The 20,249-nt window shown below is 41.1% G+C and overlaps 1 pseudogene; it reads right to left on the reverse strand.

The window, feature by feature from the left end:
- Positions 1–2,723: 2,723 nt before the first annotated feature.
- LOC101519017 (T-complex protein 1 subunit eta-like) overlaps positions 2,724–20,249 on the reverse strand; it is a 42,709-nt pseudogene continuing 25,183 nt past the window's right edge.

Consider the following 20,249-nt stretch of genomic DNA (forward strand, 5'->3'; position numbering starts at 1 on the left):
CCCAAGTAACAGTAGTGTTTTTTGTTCTTTATTATTTTCTACTTTCTACAGGTTGACCTTTGTCTAGTGGAGTGTTAACTCTGTGATTGTAAGGTGAAATGAAATGCATAAAAAAATTAATAAGAAGAAATAAAAAAAGGAAAGAAGGAAGAGGGATTGGGCGGCACTGTGAGCAGGACAGAGGTTGGTGGTGGCATCACTGAGCTTCTAGATCTGAATTGGGAAATGGCTGAAATCTGTCCACTTTACAGGAATGCATTTTAAAAAAGTTTGTCTATTTTGGATGACTGCTATTAATAAAATCATATAATATATGGCTTTTTAGCTCTTCTTTCACCTAGCTTATTATTTTTAACATTCATCCATGCTGTCGTATTACTTTACTCTTTTCTATGACTGAATAATATTCAAATGTGTAAGTATAGCACATTTTGTTTACGCATTCATAGCTGACAGGTGTTTACGAAGATTTTTAACCTGGGTTAGTCACTGGAGATTTTTATTTAAGGATAAATTGTTGTTTCTACAGGAGCTGAACTGTAAGCACCAAATTCTAAACAGCCAGCTAACATCTTATTCAGCAACCTTCAATAGATTCCCAGGCTCCTAAAGGACACACAGCCCAGGCAGAGAACAGGGGTCACGTGGGTACTGCCAAGGCTGGTGGCCTGAGCTTTAGCAGCTGTAGGGAACTTGCAAAGGTTGCCATAGGTCAAATGCCAGGTTAATTGGGACACATTTCCTTGAATCAAAGGGGGGGGGGAACACACAGCTTTCATAAAACAAAGCAAACACATTTTTCATATGCTTCCAGGTACCAGTGAGATTCTGTGTATTGATAGGAAACGGACTATGTTAAGAGCTCTTGGCCCACTGCCAAGCTCTATTCTATAGCCAGGGCCAAGGAAAGATCCTTAGGGGAATATTTTATAACTTTTCCAGACACTGAAAAGCCAAATCCAATAGCTTGTATCAAATAGCTTTGGTGTATTTTACTATATGTGAGTTTCTGCCGTAGATAGCCAAATTTCCTCAAGCCAAGAAGAATTATGCCAAAAGGTGATGGGAAAAGATCAGTGTGAGATTGACATTAAAAATGTCTACTCAAAGGAGAATGCGGATGCTATGTCATTTGATACAGCCCTCAATTCCATACTAGCTTTCAATAGAAGAAGGAACTCAAAGGGGAAATCAACTTCCAGAAGTTTTGAATAGACTAACTTGGAAACAAATGTACCTCAAACGAGTCTTGGTGATAGGCAATATTATGTGCAAACTTATTTTACTACAAAGGCAGCAATTTTGCAAAAGCTACTTTTGGAAAAAGGAGATGCTTGAAATTAAGGTAAATATATAATTCCAAATCAATTTCCACTGGAAAATTATTCCCAGTGAGTTTATTACAGAACACAGATGAGCTACAATTTGATCATCATAAATATGGATTTTAGGAATTAAGAAATTTTATCTTTGTGAAAAAGTAACAGTGAGCCTCTGGCAAGGAAACTTTCCTGGAAATCACTCCAGGTAGCAGTTCTAGTTAACTTGGCAGACAACTGTAGGGCAATTGGGAAGAAGTGACCATCGTTAGCCACAAATACCTTCTTGTGAGGGAACTTTTCCAAACGTCGTACAAAGATGACAATTCTCACTTACTTCTTTTCTTTACAAATTATGAATGGATGGAATGAACTATTTGACATCCTGGGTAGTAGAGAATAGTGGAACCAAATGCAGCATCCATTTGATCAAAAGGGATAATTACTGTGGATGGCAGGAACCATCTTGTTTGTTAAAACTGTTTTTGGTTCTGAATCATGGTAGTCGCTTCCCACAACTGAAAACAATGAAACCTAAGATTGGAACTGAGCTAATAAAAACTTGAAAGAAGTTACTCTTTCTACTAGTCAAGAATTGGTTTAGCTCAAATTTAGCAGTGTGAGAAACTTACAATGGTATTATAATAATATCTGCTAACACAGAGAATCAATTTGAGACAATGTATCAATAATTTGAATTACAGTGGCAATCAAACGAAAATTTTTTTCATTTTACTTAGGTGGTAGGATGAATATTAAAGCCCACATATCCTGACTCAAAACTGTCTCTTTTACACTCTAGTGAACTCTTTCTCAAGGACATATTTCAGATTTTAACTTATAAATTTTATTTACTTATTTTTATTTTATTACTGATGGAGTGTCAGAGAGAGAAAGCGAGCTTCCTTCCACTGCCTCACTCCCCACACGCCTGCAAACACCAGTGATGGGCCAAGCCCAAACCAAGAGACTCAAACTTCCTTCATGTCTCCGATGTAGGTGGCAGGGCTCAAAGCATCGGAGCCATCACCTGCTGTCCCCCACCTCAGCATGCAGTCTCAGGAAACTAGGTCAAAAGTGGAATAGCCATGACTCAAAACAGGGATGTGGGTGTGCCAGGGATGACTCAACTATTTAACTCCTAATAGCTATAAAATATGGGTGGTTAATATTTGCAATTTCGTGTTTGACCAGAATTTGATATTGAACAAAATTTGTTTTTAAAACTCTTAATGTTAAACTGTATTTAAATACCCTCTAGTGGGAACAGAATGGACCAATGAATATCCCTCCCTTCTAACATCAACTAACCAAGCTAAGGACAGCAAATACACCCAGGAGCCAGCCACATGATCGACAGAGTGTCTCTCAGTAGACAGCCATGGTCACAACCACAGCCTGGGCTCAGGGAACAGTCACAGCTGAGTAGACATTCTTGATGGTTTCATCCATGGATACGACATGGGCTCTGAGGCTGCTGTCAAGGCATGGATACACATCACAGCCGGCTTCCACACAAAGGCCTCACAGTTGTCAGCAATGCCCTTGCTGTTTCTTTCTATCCTGTACCACATGCCACCCTGGGCATGCCATACCCACAGCTGTTGAGGATGTTTGTGGCATCAAAACCAGCACTGTCACATAATTGCCAAAGCCTGGGCATATGCCCCAATCAGCAGCTGTTGTTTTCCTGGAATAGTTCTTAAGTATTCCTGCAGGTGCTTGGAAAGCTGCATCTCAACAGCCCTGCCACCAGCCACTACTAGAACGTTCTTAATGGTCCTCTTAACAATCATGATGGTGTCATGTAGGGACTGCTCTGTCTCCTCCATAAACTGCTTGGCACCACCAAGGATGAAGATACACATCTTGGCCTTGGGGCAGCCAGTAAAGAAATTGTATCTCTCATCTCCAACTTGCATTTCTTCAACACTTGACCATGGCCCAACATGTCTGGTGTCAGAGCATTCACACTGGCCTGGGTGGAGTCTCCAGAGGCCATCATCCTACTCAGTCATTTGGCTAGCAAAGAACATGTCCCTGTCTGCAAAGTACTGGGTGGCCACATCCCCAGAGGGGGGATTGGATGCATCACCACCATACCAACCACCCTCTTAGCAAAGAAGGCTCTCTGCTGAGCGATCAGCTTGGAACTCAGGGCTGTCATGGCACACTTTTCAGCAGCCTCCTCTGCTTCACTTTATCTTACTTCTTCCAAAGAACCAGGAACAAATGGCTGATAAACAACAGGACTCTATCAAGATGCAGGTTCCAGCATGGCCAGTTTCTGACGTGGACCCTATTCCAGATTGCAGATTGCCAGTTTTTGTTCTATCTTGACATTATGTGGTCATTTTCATGAGGACACTGACTTCAGTCAAGAGGGTTCAGCCTCCAGATTTAATCACCCCAAATGCCCTGTCTCCCAATACCATCACAGTAAAGGTGAGTTTCAGCCTAAAACGCAAACATTTGTTCCACCGCAATATCATTTTCCTATCCTGATCATTGTCATAATTGCATCACTGTCATCCTCTCAGCCAGAGCTTTTCATGTCGATCCTTTAACTTTCACTTCAGCCTGTTTCATCCTTGCAAACCAATGCATTGATTTCAGAAGGGCCTCACGTGTGAGAGGACTTTCAAGAGTTCATGGGAAAAACAGAATTAAAGGTTATGAAATTTCCTGAAAAGTTCTGAAGCCCTCTCAAATTGCCCACAGATTCTCACATAATCAGCTTCCAAATTCATGACATGTTCTTATCTTCAACAGTAATCTATGCTAAGGGTCTCCTTTCAATTTGCAATCCTTACATTCTTCTTTTTTTTTCCAACTGTATTTTATAGTGTTATAGAGCCTGAACCTTGTATGTGAAGGGTGCATGTAACCCTAACCTACAGGTCAAAGACGTATGCAGAGCCCTACTGTCATTTCTATGAATCACTGTAGAGAAAACTTTCATGAGGTTCAGCTGGACTTGCATGGTACTGTAAGAACCCCACACTGACTGCCAAAGTCCACATTCATAATGCTACAAGTGCAAAGCAGGCATGGAGATGTTTTTTTAACCATATGAGACTTGCTGAGGATAGCAGGCAGCTCCCAAGTTGATCAGACAATACTTGAAAGACAAAAAAAAAATCTCTTTTTTTGAAGGTAGTGAGAGATGAAGGTGTCCACACAAAGGGAGAGGTCCACGTGGTCTCAACCTTCCTTTGAAATCAAGGGTATGAGCAGCAGCAGGCTTTTTAAAAAAAATTATTTTTCACTTAATGGGGCAGAAGGGAAGAGAAAGGGTAAGATGTTTGACTGCTGAAAGCTTTTAAGGCCAACAAATAACCATAATGCCAATTCTACTGCAAATGGGACTGTCCACTGTTTCCATTTGTAATTCTTATATGAAGAGGGAAAAATGTTCAGGTTGACTACTGTGTAAGAAAGAGCAGTTCTGCTTTTCTTCTGCATAATTCATACAAGGTTATATTGATGAAATTCAAAAGCACTAATCAACAAAATGAGGGTAGAACAGACAAAATGGGTAAGATGGAATTTTTGGACAAAAGTTAATTTATGTATAGGGTCGTCTGTCTTATTTGGAGCGATATTGAATAATCAAGTTCTCATTTTTAGATATACAAAAATGAAATGGTTTGTTAGAATGCAAGAGTAGTTGCTAAAGAACAGAAACAGCATGGCTAACTTGCCAGAAGAAGGAAAATGCATGAAGTATAACCAGACAAATGGAAGTAAAGAAAGAGAAAAAGCAAGAGTAAAAAAAATATCAGATGCACGTTTTAAAAATTCCAATGTCTGCAAATGAAGAGAACATAACCCTTGCAGGAGAAGTTTTGTGCTCATGTTGGCAAGGAAACATGTCAATGTGACTGACTGCACCACTGTTTGCGATTTGTAAACATTAGGACAAATTTCAATGCCTGTGAGCACAGAAATGGATGAGTAAATTGAGTCCTTTTTTACCATAGGCTACTGTGTGCTAAGGTTTGAACATGACTCCAGAAAGTTCCCTACTGTGTCGTGTATTGGAAGCTTGGTACCACCGTGGTGATAATGTTCACATGGTGGAAGCTTTAAGAAGAGAGACCCAGTGAGAGGTAATCAGGTCATGAGAGGAGTACTGTCTTCAGAAAGGATGAATGCTGGCTTCATGGGGCGAGTTCTGGGGAGAACCAGTTGTTACAAAGCCCTTTTAGGATATGGCCAATTCCCTTCCCACTTTTCTCCATGTTGTTGATGCAACCAGCAGAGCCCTCACCAGATACCAAGCAAATGAAGCTACCTGATCTTAGCGTTCCATTTAAACTGCAAGCCAAATAAACCTCTCTCTCTCTTTCTTTCTCTGAACCCAACATTAGTCAGCCTTAGTTACTCTGTAGCAACAAAAAGGAAGACCAATACACTGTGCAACAACTAAAATGAATAAAAAAGACACATGTATTTAAATTAGAGATATCCCAGAAAACGCTGAGTTAAAACTACACTTCCAGGAGAGACGCTTGGCTGAGTGCTTCAGATGCTTGTGTCCACATCAGATACCTGGGTTCTAGACTGTGTTCCATCTCTGACCTCAGCCCCTATAGTCACAGCCTCTGGAGGGCAACAGTGCTGGATGGAGTGACTGCATTCAGGACACTCGTGGGAGAGAACTGGATTGGATTTCTGGCTCTAGATGTTAGTACTTGACCTGCTCTGGGACCACTGTGGGCATCTGTGGCATGAACCAACAGATGGAAGAACTCTACCCTCTTATTCCCCCTGCCCCTCTCCTTCTCTGTTTCCAATACACACTCTCTCAAATTAGCAAAAGGTAAACAAACACTTGTCAGAATGATTCACACAACCACTTTTTTCAATTTAGTATTAAAACTATAAAATATTGAGTTCAGCAGAGTAGACTAGTGGCTCAAGTCCTCACCTTGTATGGGTCAGGATCACATATAGGCATCAATTTGTATCCCAGCAGCCCCGCTACTCCTCCAGCTCCCTGCTTGTGGCATGGGAAAGCTGTAAAGGATTGCCCAAAGCCTGGGAACCCTGTACCCATGTGGGAGACCTGGAACAAGCTCCTGGCTCCTGGCTCCTGGCATCAGCTCAGCTCAGCGCTGGAGGTTGCAGCCACTTGGGGAGTGAACCAGGGGATGGAAGATCTTTATCTCTCCCTCTCTCTCTATAAATGTGACGTTCCAACAAAATAAAGAAATAAATCTTTTAAAAAACTATAAAATATTACATATAATTTTAGTGGAAAGAGTATGTATTCCAGCAGAATAAACACAAAACCAGGACGAATATAATGAAAAGTTTCAGGAAAAATGCAAAAGAGAAAATGAAAAGATTAGAAAAAAACTTCAGCTGGTTTTCTAATATTTTGCTTTCACGTTTCATAATCTGAAGCAAATTTGACAACAATTTAAATAATTTTCCTACTGATTTTTTTTTTGCTATAGAAAGCAGAGCATTCTTGACCTTGTATAAGTCTAAGAAATTTTCTCTAACACAGACATCTCTTTCTAAAATGTAAACGGGGTGAAGGGGGATGGCAAGGAGCTGCTGGGAAGGAGATGGCGGAAATGCAGGGAGAAGGTTCACTCCGCTCTACAGTGAGCTTCTTCAAATGTGAAGAACTTCAGCCAAGGACTCAGAAGACATGGGCCTTCATTGCCATGAGTGGGACTGAGGTGAAATGGGACAAGAGCAGGCGGACATGGAGCTCTGCCCCCTTCAGACTAAGTTTCCCATCCAGTGGTTTTTATTCTATCTATAAATCCAGAGCGCGAGTTCACAATAGTAAGTGTAAGGATCACAGAATGCGGAGGTCATGGTGGTTAGAAATCTGAAGGTGAGACACAAATTGAGAAAGGTTTTCTTTGGGAAGTGGGAGGGGGCCTGGATGAGCAAGCAAGCTCTGGAGCCAGGCCGACTTTACAAAAGTGATCTCCCACCACTGTAAGTTCCATATTAACTACAGTACAATACCTTGAGACCTCATCAGCCACCAGAATAAACACACAGGATCAAGCAGTGGTATCAGTAATGAGGTCCAACACAGTGTCCATTTTGCCAAGTCAAAAGATAATCAGATATTAGTATTACAAGCTGACCAAATGATGATTAAAGAGGCCCTTTCTTATGCTAGGATCAGAGGAAGAGGAGGACAATAATAATAAAGAAATAAATTTGAAGCAATTCTCACAATCACTGTACCCTAAAATACCATTCCTGTTTCAGCACCAGCTTCGTACTAAAGAGCAGCAGGAGGTGGTGGGCATGTCTGCTCGGATCCCTGCATCCCTGCCACCTCTCTGTGAGTCCCGGCTGCTGCCTTCAGTCCCAGACTTGGTAGGGAATGAACCTGAGCAAAGATTACCCTGCTTCTCTCTCTCATTGCTGTTCTAACAAAATATTTAACATTTTTAAACATAGATGTAAGGATATAAGCATATTCATTTTATAGGCAAAAATGGCATTAAATAATGGCTAACATTTGGTGCCTAGAAATTGTGTGGCTATCTATCCAAGTCAATAAATAATCACCTAATAATTATTCAATGAATACATAACATTGAATTTTGGGGAGTGGACAAATTTACATTATATTTCTTTTATTGACTGGATGGCATTAATGTTCTTAGCAAATGTTTGCTATCATTGTATATTGTTGTAATACTCAATTTGAGGTTCATTCATTCATATAACATACAAAATATTTTATATAGATGTCTACACATTCATTTAAAAGTCAAACTTGTGGCATGAGGAGTCAGTCAGAAAGATATCTTCCATCTGCTAGTTCACTCCCCACATGGTCTTAATGACCAGGAATCAGCCAGTTGAAAGCTATATTCTAGTCAATTAAGCATGCTGAGAGTACACACAGAAAACAAAGATCAGTTCAAATTCCCCTTCTTGATTCGACATTTATTAATCAAAATACAATATATTTCTAATAACCAAGTTGATCGCTTTACAGTTATTTTCCTTTCTGCCTGCCAACTTTTGCCAGTTTTTCCGAGCACACAGGACAATCATCTTGTAAAAGTCTATTGAGCTGACCATGCCACAGGCACTTTGCAAGACCTGGGAAATCGAGATACTAAATTGCACAACATGCAGATTCTCCCATTTTCAATGTTCTTACACTATTTGTTATGTATTTTACTCCTTGAACTTTAAAACCCACAAGCTGTGGTAGGAGGATTAGCTTTCCCAGCCTCCAAGATGGGGATCTGTATACAATGGATGCATGCAGAATGCTGTCAGAAATCACAAACATAACCAAACTAGAAAAGAACGGGAGCAGGAAAATTATGAGAGGAAAATTATGAGAGGACCAAGCTGGGGTGTGGAAGCTCTGTTGTTCCTGTACTGAAAACCTGGGGACATGTCAAAGTCCTAGCAAGCCAGGACTTTGCCCCTTTGGATGTACCACACATTTTCTGTATGTTACCCTGGGTCAGCCCTTAGACCAAGGGTATATCATAGATAATGATCCAGTACAAGCAAAGAGCAGCACTCTTCAACAAGTGGTGCCTCAGTACTAAAGAGACTGAATCCGTGAAGTCCTGCTAAGACATTAGCACATGCTGGCGCTGAGGGCTAGTTCTGTTAAGTCAAATCGCGGAACCACCCGAAAAGTGCATAAATCGGAATGGTGAGTGACCCAGGAGGGAAACAATGGGTTCCCCCCTCCTGGGTCACTGCTCCCGCGGGAGGACATGACAACTTGGAAGGGGGCTGGGGAAGCTAGACAGAGAGGAACACAGCAACATCAGTAGGGGCAGGTTGGCTGAGCTGGTTAATTAGAACTAAGCTTTAAAACCCAGGGACAAATACAAGAGCTAGATGGGATGGGGGACAGACTGGACTAGTCTGCTATACACACAGGCAAACCAGGATAGGGGGCAGGCCTAGTGGGGGTTATTGTGGGTCGCCCCGACTAGGCTGCAGCCCCCACTGGTTGATGCAAAAGCTGAGTACGTGCTAGGCAGATCCAACCTAGTCTGCAACACCCTCTGGTTCCAGAGCAACTCCAGTCCGAAAACAAAACCAGCCCAAGAATTGCACCTACAAACTGATTGTGGCGATGACCAGCTGGACTCAGAACCCTAGCCAAGAAAAGACAGAGGATGGAACGGGTCAATCAACCATCTCGGATATATGTTGGCAGCAAAAACTGGGCGAATGAAGACTCTATGATGGGCAGTGTCAACCAGTGAACTCTGCAATGACCTCATCGAGCTGGGAAAGGCGAGACTGGCAGTGATTCATAACTAGAGAAATATTACAACCACTAGGGGTTGATCACAGCTAAATAGCCTCCCCAAGAAGCTGGTCAATCCATCTGGACAATGAGCAGCTGGACTATATGCTTGGCATCTGTTTGCAGGGGAAGAATCTTGATTCATTTTGAACTGTAATGCTGCAAAGGGGTGGGGGGTCCACCCGTGGGGGAGGGGCATGGGGAGGGGTGGGGGGAATCCCAGAGCCTATGAAACTGTCACATAATGCAAAAAAAAATCCAGAAAAAAAAAGACATTAGCACATGTTAACTTCTAATATGGGAGACACAGTTCTGCATTCACCCAAGGAAGGCATGAGTTTCCTAACTCCAAATGAATTGCAAAGTCCTGTCGATCAAAGAGGGTATATGGAATTTGTTTCCACACCACTCTGAGCTAATATTTCATCAGAATCAGGTGCCTTGCTGCCCCACTTTGTGATAGCCTCCCTCTAAAACTTACACAGCACTCATATCTGCCTCCTCACTTATCACCAGCATCTTACTGTTGCATTAGTAATTTCTTGCCTGAAGTGCTGCTTAAATTTTGTTTCACCTTGTTGTTAAAATCTCTCAAGTTTAACAGAAGGCAAATCATATTATTATGTTTAAATAGAGTGAATGTTGAATTTTGCACACACAATCTTGGAGTATACCCATATACTAAATACCACCTTTTTCATTTTGTGTTATCTACTCTCTCCTGCATCTTGGAATTGTGCATCTGATGACAAGAGTGTGTCTGCTTAACTCCAAGCATGGGGTCTTCCAGATGAGTAGTTGACAATGTACTTCATGTGTAGTCTCAGGTCAAAGTCTGAGAGAGACTAGTTAAAGCTGCAGCCAACAGACAGTAGAGGCAACATCTATACAAGTTTTCAGGGCCACGTCTGATCAATCAGTGCAGCTTTTAGGAATAAACCTTGCTGTTCCCTGTGAACATTTTACTCAGTGAAATCCCATTTCTGTTTAGCTTGTCTCACCTAGAATTGGAAATCACAGCAGAGAACCCAAGACAGGTCTGTTCACTACAAGTCAAAGCACATGCAGAATCTGCTGTACGCCCTGACTTGACTATTTATAGAAATCGGATATTGTGTCCATTTCTCTATGCTGTCAGTACTTCAGTTTGGAGACACAGTCTATATATTTTCCCTATTTTTTTAAGTTCTATTCATCTTTTTATTGGAAAGGCATATGTACAAGGAGAAGCAGATACAGAAAGCTTTTCCATTCACTTACCCACTCCTCAAATGGACACAATGGCTGCAGCTGAGCTGATCTGAAGCCAGGAGCCTCTTTTGGGTCTCCCATGTGGTGCACGGTCCCAAGGCATTGGACCATTCGCTACTGCTTTCCCTGATCAGAAGTAGGTTGCTGGATGGGGAGTGGAGCTGCCAGAACACAAACTGGAGCCATGCAGGCCAGCAGCATGTGCAAAGTGAGGATTTAGTTACTGAACCATTGCACCAGGCCAAAGTCCATCAGTTTCTATCCTCTGCTATACCATGCCCAATGGTTATCTACACTTTCTACATTTCTGTCTTCTTCTTTCCATCTCTCTCCTTGCATTTATTTATAAGTTTCCAAGTGATTGCTTTAAGCCTGACATAATACCAACTGATTAGTATTTATAAATCCATATATCAACATACTCAATCCTAATGAAACTAATTTTTATTTGTGATTATCTCTACTGTACATTAATTGAGACTCAGATTTATTTCTTGCCATTGATCATGTTCCCAGCAAATGAAAAGTCTACGAGTATGGAATAGTCTGTTTTCCCTTCCAGTTTGTCCACCAACACTTAAAAGGAAAATGTCTCATCTCTGGGAGTCCAATAATAAGCCAATGAAGGATGTGTTCATTCTTGTTGTTCCAGAAGTCTATTTTAGATCTGCCTCCTGCAGGATCTGCTTGGTCCACTAGGGCAGAATCCAGGTAAGCTAACCTCTCCTTAGGTTTGAAGATGAGGAAGCAGAACTCAGGCTTAAACAAGTCAATATAATAGCAATGTTGGATTGGAATTGCACTTTACATCTGTTATGTTGTACGTATCAGCTGCAGACAATATCCGTCTAAGTATCACAAATGTGTGAATGCTTGCACATAAAGCTCTGTGAAATTGAATGACTAATCAATAAATGTAAGCATGAGAAGAAATGAAATATATAATAGGAAATATATACTATATTAATTTAGCATAGACAGTTACATATTCTACAGACCTGCTTGCACAATATAGTGACATGCCACTGCATTATTAATGCTTTAGAAAAATTTATTTATTCTATTCCATTAGTGTATTTTAACAAACATTGCTTTGGGACAGTATGCCTGCCAATTTGTGTTTATGAGACTGTCAACATAATTTACATGCAGACAAAAAATATGATACAATATTGCCAATGCAGAATCGCCTTGTCAAATGATATTGTCATGAAAAAATGAAACAGTACCCCAGCTGAGGAACTAAGCATATTCATCACTGTTGGCTGCACAGAATTCGAGGTGACATGCTGAAATACACTTAATGCCTTTTTCATGCATCAAATGAATAAAAAAGTGAATGAATGAGGTACTTCTGACTGCCATATACTATGCAAAAGCAAATAGATTTCTTGTTTCCCTGGGAAAAAAAAAAGAATAAATATAATGCATGGGTTCCAGAAATATTCAACAGAATTATATTTATTATTCATTTGGAAAACTGAGTATGCAACAAAAATCACAAATGGTTCTAAGCATTCAGCTGCAATGAGTGAGACAGTCATGGACAGTGATGACAGCAAACTTACAGCTCCAACTCATCCAGGAAGAAGGACTGGGGCAGATTTGTTGCTATACGGCCTATGGAATAGCGCTGAGGAATGCAGGTAAACCCCCAATATTGTGTTTGTCTATTTGAGAAGAAAAAACAAGGAAATAATGATTCCCCAACATCGAGTTCACTCACCCAAATATTTGAAGTGGCTGGACCTGAGACAATGCTGACACCAGGAGCTAGGAATGCAGTCTAGGTCTGCCCTGTGGGTGGCAGGACCCCAACTACTGGGATCAACACCATTGCCTTCCAGAGTCTGTGTTGACAGCAATCCAGGGACAGGAGATAGAGTTGAGGATTGAACCCAGGTTCTCCAATGCTGGATATAGGATTTTAACTGCTAGGCCCAACACGTGTCCCAATACAAAAGAATTTGATGAGACTTCTTCCTTTAGAAAATGAACTACTGGAAATGTGGCTCTGCTTTTTCTGCACTTTGAAAAAAAAAATGAATCCAGAAAGTGTGATTTCTGAACACTGGAGGGTTCTAACCCTGATGCAATCTGCATGTCTGAGCTTCAGCAGTATGCAAGTGCTTAAGGTTTTCTACCACTCCCTGTGCTGGTGGCGTCTGAGTTCAAGGGATTTTACTAACAAGAGAACACGCAACTAGCTGTTCACGTGGTGTGAACAGCGAGCACCATCATCTTACAGGCATCGCTGTGCGGGCACTGCCTTCACCTCCTGCTGAGTGGACCTCTGTGCTGGAGGCTGCTTCTCATTCTGGGCCACATTATCAAAGGCAAAGCAAGTAAGCCTAAAGCGTGTTCAGTAGAAGAAGCCTGTGTAGCCCTTTTGCCATAATAGCTCCTCTCATTCTTACAAACACCTCAGGAGAGAGGAACATGGCTCTAATGCATGTTCCTGTGCGTACAAGTGTGCTCAGGGCTCATGTTTTCAAGGAAAGTGGGGGGGAAAACTGTGTCAGGAATGCAAGAACGAATCCAAGTAGCTCATCCCCGGTGTGTGGATGACTGTCTCAACAGCAGAGTGAGGAACCTGAATTCTCTCCCGGAACTTGCATTTTGCTGGACTGAAGTATGTGAGCAGCAAGCTACAGTTGTAGATGACTTGACATAGCATCAGGACAATGCTCTCTCTGCACTGTTGGCACACAGTCTCCACCAGGTCTGTCTGAACCTGTTTCTTGCCACGTAGTGTTATTATGACAACTGAATGGAAAACCATTGAATTGTGTGAAATGTCTCGTATACAATGTCACAGGGTTCACCCAGTACAACCCCAGACAGATGATGCATACTCATTGTAGGAATAGGTATCACATCTTAAAAGCTGAAGAAACTTTGTAAAAAATATTGCTGCTGGGCCCAGTGGCATGGCCTAGTGGCTAAGGTCCTCACCTTGAATGTGCTGGGATCCCATATGGTTGCCAGTTCTAATCCCGGCAGCTCCACTAACTCTCTATCTCTCCTCCTCTCTGTATATCTGACTTTGTAATACAAATAAAAAAAAAATATTGCTGCTACTTACACTACTTCTATCCTAGGTACCACCCCTCACTATGACATCTGAGGTGAAATTTGTCAACTGTAACACCCCAAGTCTTGGAACGGCTATTTGGCATATGAAGGTTACATGCCATTATAGCATCTAGCTCACATCTCATTCCACTGCGATTTCAGCTTCCTATTAACATACATCCAGACAGAAGCAGGTGATTGGATCAAACAATTCCATTCTTGTCACCACTGCCCACCTAGTGAGACTCCCAGGATACCAGGCTGAGTTCTCTGGACCCGGCTTCAGCTTGGCACAGATGTTGTAGGCATTTGGGTTATAAATCAACAGCTGGAATCTCTCTCTCACTCTCTTCCCATTTCCCCCTCCCTCCAAACCCTCTCTTGAATTAAATATCTTCTTAGAAATTAATAGCATCCTATATCTCTCAGAATCAAGTAAAGAATGTAATAAAACGCAAAATAGGCTGTTTTAAATTGAACTGCCTTAACAAGTATACAGATCATTGGATATTTATTTTATGGTTCATGAGTATACAGATTATTATCTTAAAATATTTTTACTTATATTTACTTCAAAATTCAAGACTCTGAAAACCCTGTTAATGCGTCCTATAGGCAGAATGGAACTTTCCATTTTTCCATATTATACCCTCAACAGAGCGGCTGGCTTCTACAGTTCACACATGTCAGTGAGTGTTCTAAGTTATGGTGGAAGATGGCATGGAAGTCCAGCAAACCAGGAGAACTGGAAGGACAGACCTGGTTTCTGAGAGCTGCCAAGCCTGGACACCTACACAGTTCATCAGCAAAGAGGGAGAGGAAACGGGCATGCCATGATGAAGAAAGAAAAGCTAGGGCAAAATGAGATGGTGAGATAGGGAATAGAGGAAAGACGGATAAATAAGGTAATGGAGAAAAATTACTGCAGAGGAAGCAGATGAGGCACCATCAAGGGAAGTCCACATCTGCTTGTCAGAGAGATGGAAGTGTTTGCATTAAGCACCAATTGGAGGGAATTAAACAACACTTTCTCTTGGCTGAAAAAATTTCTTCCTGACCCCAGCTGGTGATCAAATGGGGCCTCGGTGAATGAAGATGAATAACTCTTGTCATTTTGATCTTTGCATTAGAAATTACCATTACTATCTTTCTCAGAGTTAAATCCATTTTAAAGAAATTACCTCAATATTAACTGGAAGGTAGATAGAGCTGGGAAAATTTGAGGCAAAAAAATCAAATTTAAAGTCCCCCCCTCCAAAAAAAAGGGTGGGAGAAAGCATTTTTCCCCCCACACCACTGCTAGCATGAAAGACAAAAATAGTTCCTACCTTGTTGAACTGCAGCAAGTGACATACAGTTTGATTTAGAATACTACTTAATCTGACCAATACTTGAACCTGGGATTTTTTGGGTGAACATAAACAGATTCTGATGATATCCTCCATTAAATGCATTTACACCTACATCAGAAAATGTCTAGGCTCTGCAAAGCCTGTGGAATGTGGGGTCAGATATAAGTTGAGCTTGGACAACGTTAAGAGTCATCCAACAAGCCATTAGCTACCTAAAAATGTCAATGTAAATATGTCTGAAATGAAAAAGAATAATAAATTTATGAAAGAAACCCCAAACAACCTTCAGTCTATTAACCGATATTTTCAAGTTTTGATTTTCTACATCTTGCAGGATCCTGGCCTTAGGTGTTACCACAGAAAGTCATGCCATAAAGAAGAAAACACTTGGTCAGGAACCCACTGGCACTTTTCAATGGCAGGAAATGACTGTGCTTCTGATGGCTGGTGCTCTACCAGTGGCGGATGACGCAAAGACAGTTCTATTTCACTTTGACACACAGACCCAAGTCACATGTTCTATGTGTAATGTACATACACATATGTGTATATGTATGTGTGTATATGTGTGCATGCACACATTGTATGTATATACACATATATGTATCTGTATGTCATATCCATGCCATATTTCTTTTGAAAGACTAAATATGATTTGATTTATAGAATAATTTTATATAACAATGCATGTGAAAATGTGAAGAATTGTCAAAAGTATGACTTTGGTCCATGAATAATTAAAGTTTGTAAAATGAGAGTTTACAGGAAGGCATAAGTGGCTGTTGGCCAAATCTCCAGATGGTGCAAAGCTAAGAGAGACGGAGCCAAGATCTGATGAGTGGGCCTGGGTGAAAGGGCAAATGCCGGGCTGGAACTAAAAGGAAAAAATCTAAATAGCATAAATGTAAATTTTTACATTTTAGGTACAAAACAACATTAGAGAAAGTATAGAGGATGCGGGACTTCACAGCAACTTAGGTGAAAATGTATTTTTAATTAAAAATCTTGTTCTCTTATTGGTCTTGACGGTGCACAAATTATATTCACCTATCTTTTGCCCTTCAGCTTTGATGAGTCCAACTTAATACAAACCAAGAACTTTCTAAATAACTAATTTACTGTAGGAGGGAAATAGAAGACTACAAAGGAGCGGAAGAACAATGATACTCAAACTTCAGCAAGAGACACAGGAAAAGAAAATCAAGCCCTCTTCCTTCACTCATGCTTTTACTAGGAGTTAAGAGGAAATGGGATGTTTTAAGCACCGCATCCTTCTTACCCTAGTTTGCTTGCTTGCCTTCCTATCTCTGTCAGTAGAATATAGGAACTAATAAACACTTATTTTTTTAAAATGGTATACAGTTTTATGACTGGAGTTGGTAAAATATTTATTCTTACTTTAGGTGAACTGTTTCACCTCTTTACAGCATATCTGTATTTGAGCTTTTACTTTTTTATTCCTTCTTTTCTCCCCAGTGGAGGTGAACATCTTCTAGAGTGTGCATGTGTACATACAAGTGTTTGCATGTATCTTTTAAGTATGCACGCCTGGTAGACTATCTGAGCCTTTAGATATCCAAAAGTATTCAAATGTCTTTCCATGTAAAATGCAAGCACACAGAGAACAAAATCATCTCAAACCACATCATTTTCTTCCAACTGCTGTAGCTTTCACCCACCACCTTTGGATACTTTCTGGTATTATAAAGCAAAACACAGAGGCCATGTTCATGCTGGTTGTGCCTTAAGCCTAGAGGCTAAAGTCCTCGACCTTGAACGCCCCGGGATCCCATATGGGCGCCGGTTCTAATCCCGGCAGCTCCACTTCCCATCCAGCTCCCTGCTTGTGGCCTGGGAAAGCAGTTGAGGACGGCCCAAAGCATTGGGACCCTGCACCCGCGTGGGAGACCCGGAAGAGGTTCCAGGTTCCCGGCTCTGGATCGGCGCGCATCGGCCCGTTGTGGCTCACTTGGGGAGTGAATCATTGGACGGAAGATCTTCCTCTCTGTCTCTCCTTGTCTCTGTATATCTGACTTTGTAATAAAATAAATAAATCTTTAAAAAAAAAAGACACTTCACTTTTGGGAACACCCCCACCCCACCCTGTCCACTCCCTACTGAATACTAATGAGCTATAGAAAACACATTTATAATAATTTGCTTTTATTATCAAGGTATGTTCGTCAACTGGCCACACAAGCCAAGCCATGGGACGCCTCAGTTCACTGTTGTCTATCTTCAGGTGTAGAAAACATGTTTTTTTCTTACCCAGATAAATACCTGATGATTTTTCAGTTCTGTCCTTAATTCTATCATATTTCCCATCTTTTCATTCTGATAGCTGCTTTGCTATCCTAGAACTGTGAATCTTGAAACATTTTCTCATTGTTTTCTCAAGATTAAATTGTTACATCATTACAGTGGGTATTTAGCTAATAGGTTATAAACAAAACCCACACTGGAATGCCTGGGTTTGCTTTCCAGCCCTGGCTCCTGACTCCAGCTTGCAGTCAATACAGGCCCTGGAAAGCAGCAGTGAGGGCTCGCTGAGAGAGACCTGGACAGCATTCTCAGATCATGGCTTGGCATAGCAGTTGGGGTAGTTGTAAATTGAGCCAGTGAATGGGAGCTTTCTCTTACTAGGATCTCTCTCTCCTTCTTCTCCTTCTTCTCCTCATACCCCGTTGACTCTCCTACCCTCTTCCTCTTCTCTCCCTCTCTTCCTCTTCTTCCTCTCCCTTGTCTCCTCCCCCTTCCCTTTCTCCTCTCTCTACTGCTCTCTCCTTCCTTCCCTTCCTCTCTATCCCTTTGTTTCTCTGCATGCCAACCTAATAAATACATAAAGGTCTTCAATGTATGGCATCATCACATATCTTTCCTCCTCAACCTATTGTCTTTTCCGACTTCTTTCCTTCATCTTCTCTCTCTTCTTGTTTTGCCTTATTATGTCCTCAGCACATCATCAGGTTCCTTTGCTGTCATGTCTATTCTTGTTTTATAATGCGTAGTCTCTCACTCTAAGGAGAATTTTTTTTTTAAAGTCATAAAAAAATGAGAACTTAAGAGGATGCTCTTTTGAGGGGTCGGCATTGTGGTATTCTTGATAAAACCACTGCCTATGAGGTTGGTATATGCCATATGGGTGCCAGTTTGGGTCTGAGCTGTCTCATTTCCCATCCAGCCCTCTGCCACTGGTCGAGGAAAAAGCAGAAGATGGGGCAAGTTCTTGGGCCCCTGCCACCCATGAGGGAGACTCAGATGGAACTCCCAGCTTCAGCCTGGCCCAGCCCTGGCTGTTGGGGCTTTTGGGGAGTGAACCAGCAGATGAAAGATTAATACTGATCCTCACCCAGCCCCTCTCAGCTCTGACTTTCAAGTAAATAAATTTAAAATCTTTTCAAAAAGAGCACTATATTTTCAGAAATGTTACTGTTGCCTCCACATAAGTCTCGAGCTTTTTCTTCACTGGTTCTATGGAGATTGGCTCTTCCATGATTCCTCCTCTAACTCAAAATTAATTCCCTATTACTTGACTCCTTTCACCAGCTTAAACATATCTAGTCCGTATTAAGTGAAAAGAAACCAATATTCTTGCAGCTATGTCAAAATATACAAGTAAACCCAAACCCTTAGAAGTCATTTTCGACATTTCTTCTTCTCATATTTGGTGTATTCATCTGCCTTATCAAGTCCTTTGGGTGTGACCTGGCAGACATTACTAACATGCTCACTCTGTGTTGTTATATGCTTAGTTTAAGGTTCTAGGATCCCTGGCTTGATGGACTATTTGCTCGAGTTTCCTACATCTACTCCTGTATTGCCTGAACTGACCTTCCAAATAGGCAGATGAATTAGTAGATTCCCAGGAGAAAATTCTTGAAAGACTTGCACTACTCTTAAAATTAAAAATCTATTAACTTCACAAGACCTACAAGATTCTGCATACTCTGCACCTGCTCGGCTTACCAGGCGTCCCCAGCACGTTGTCTGATCTCTCTTTGGTTCTCATACGGAACACACTTCCTTCTGCCACAGCCTCAACAGTTTCTGTTTCTCTTACCAAACAGGCTCATTGCCCCCATTCCACGCTAAACAACTCATTACTACACAAACGTCTGTTCATCCTCTAAGATGATACACTTTGGGGAAGGTTTCCTTGAGATTTAAAATAATTAGTGTCCTTCTTATTCCCAAACCATACATTCATCTTTCTTATAAATCACAGTATATGACAATATTTTTGTCAATTTTTCTATACCAGTTTCTTTTGCCTATCTAAAAACTTCATGACATGGTAACTGTTGTCTGTTTTGATCACCAATTGTTGCATTAATAATTGAAATCTCTGTGTCCTCTTTTCAAATCCAGTGTTGAAAGGCAGGTTGAAGTGCCCAATTTCTAATTCAATCCCACATTTCAAGTAGGCATTCAGCTAATTCTGTTACACTCTTCTCAAGTGGCATCTGGTGATGAAAAACTGCAGATGCCAGCATCCACTACAAATAGGGTCCTTCATTTCCACCCACAATCGCTGTCTAAGGGCTCCTTTCTTCTAAGGATGCTGGCTCCTCTTGGTTACTGCCCACAACATCTTCATCAAGTTTGAGTCCAGCTGGGTTCTGGGTACTCTGGACTCATATCAAAAGCCATCTCTAACACTGATAGACTAGCCTCTTCAATCCATTATATTGTATTTCCTGTTTTATTCTGTTCTTCATCATTAATTTGATTTATAGATTTGCTTATTATTTGTAGAAGCATAACATCATCACCCACAAAGACTGGTTAAATCCAGAGGTACTTAGAACTCCGTTTGTTCTGGCTTTGCAGTGGCTGTTTTATAGTCACCAAAATAATGTCCTTTTTTTAATGCAGTCACATCACATGGCACACTATAGGCTTGTGTTAAGATACATCAGTGAGATTGTGTATTGATGAGATAGCTGGACTCAAGTGATGAGAAGGAAATTTGTT

The sequence above is a fragment of the Ochotona princeps genome, chromosome 8 (genome assembly GCF_030435755.1).
Source record: "Ochotona princeps isolate mOchPri1 chromosome 8, mOchPri1.hap1, whole genome shotgun sequence".
Classification (NCBI taxonomy): Eukaryota; Metazoa; Chordata; class Mammalia; order Lagomorpha; family Ochotonidae; genus Ochotona; species Ochotona princeps.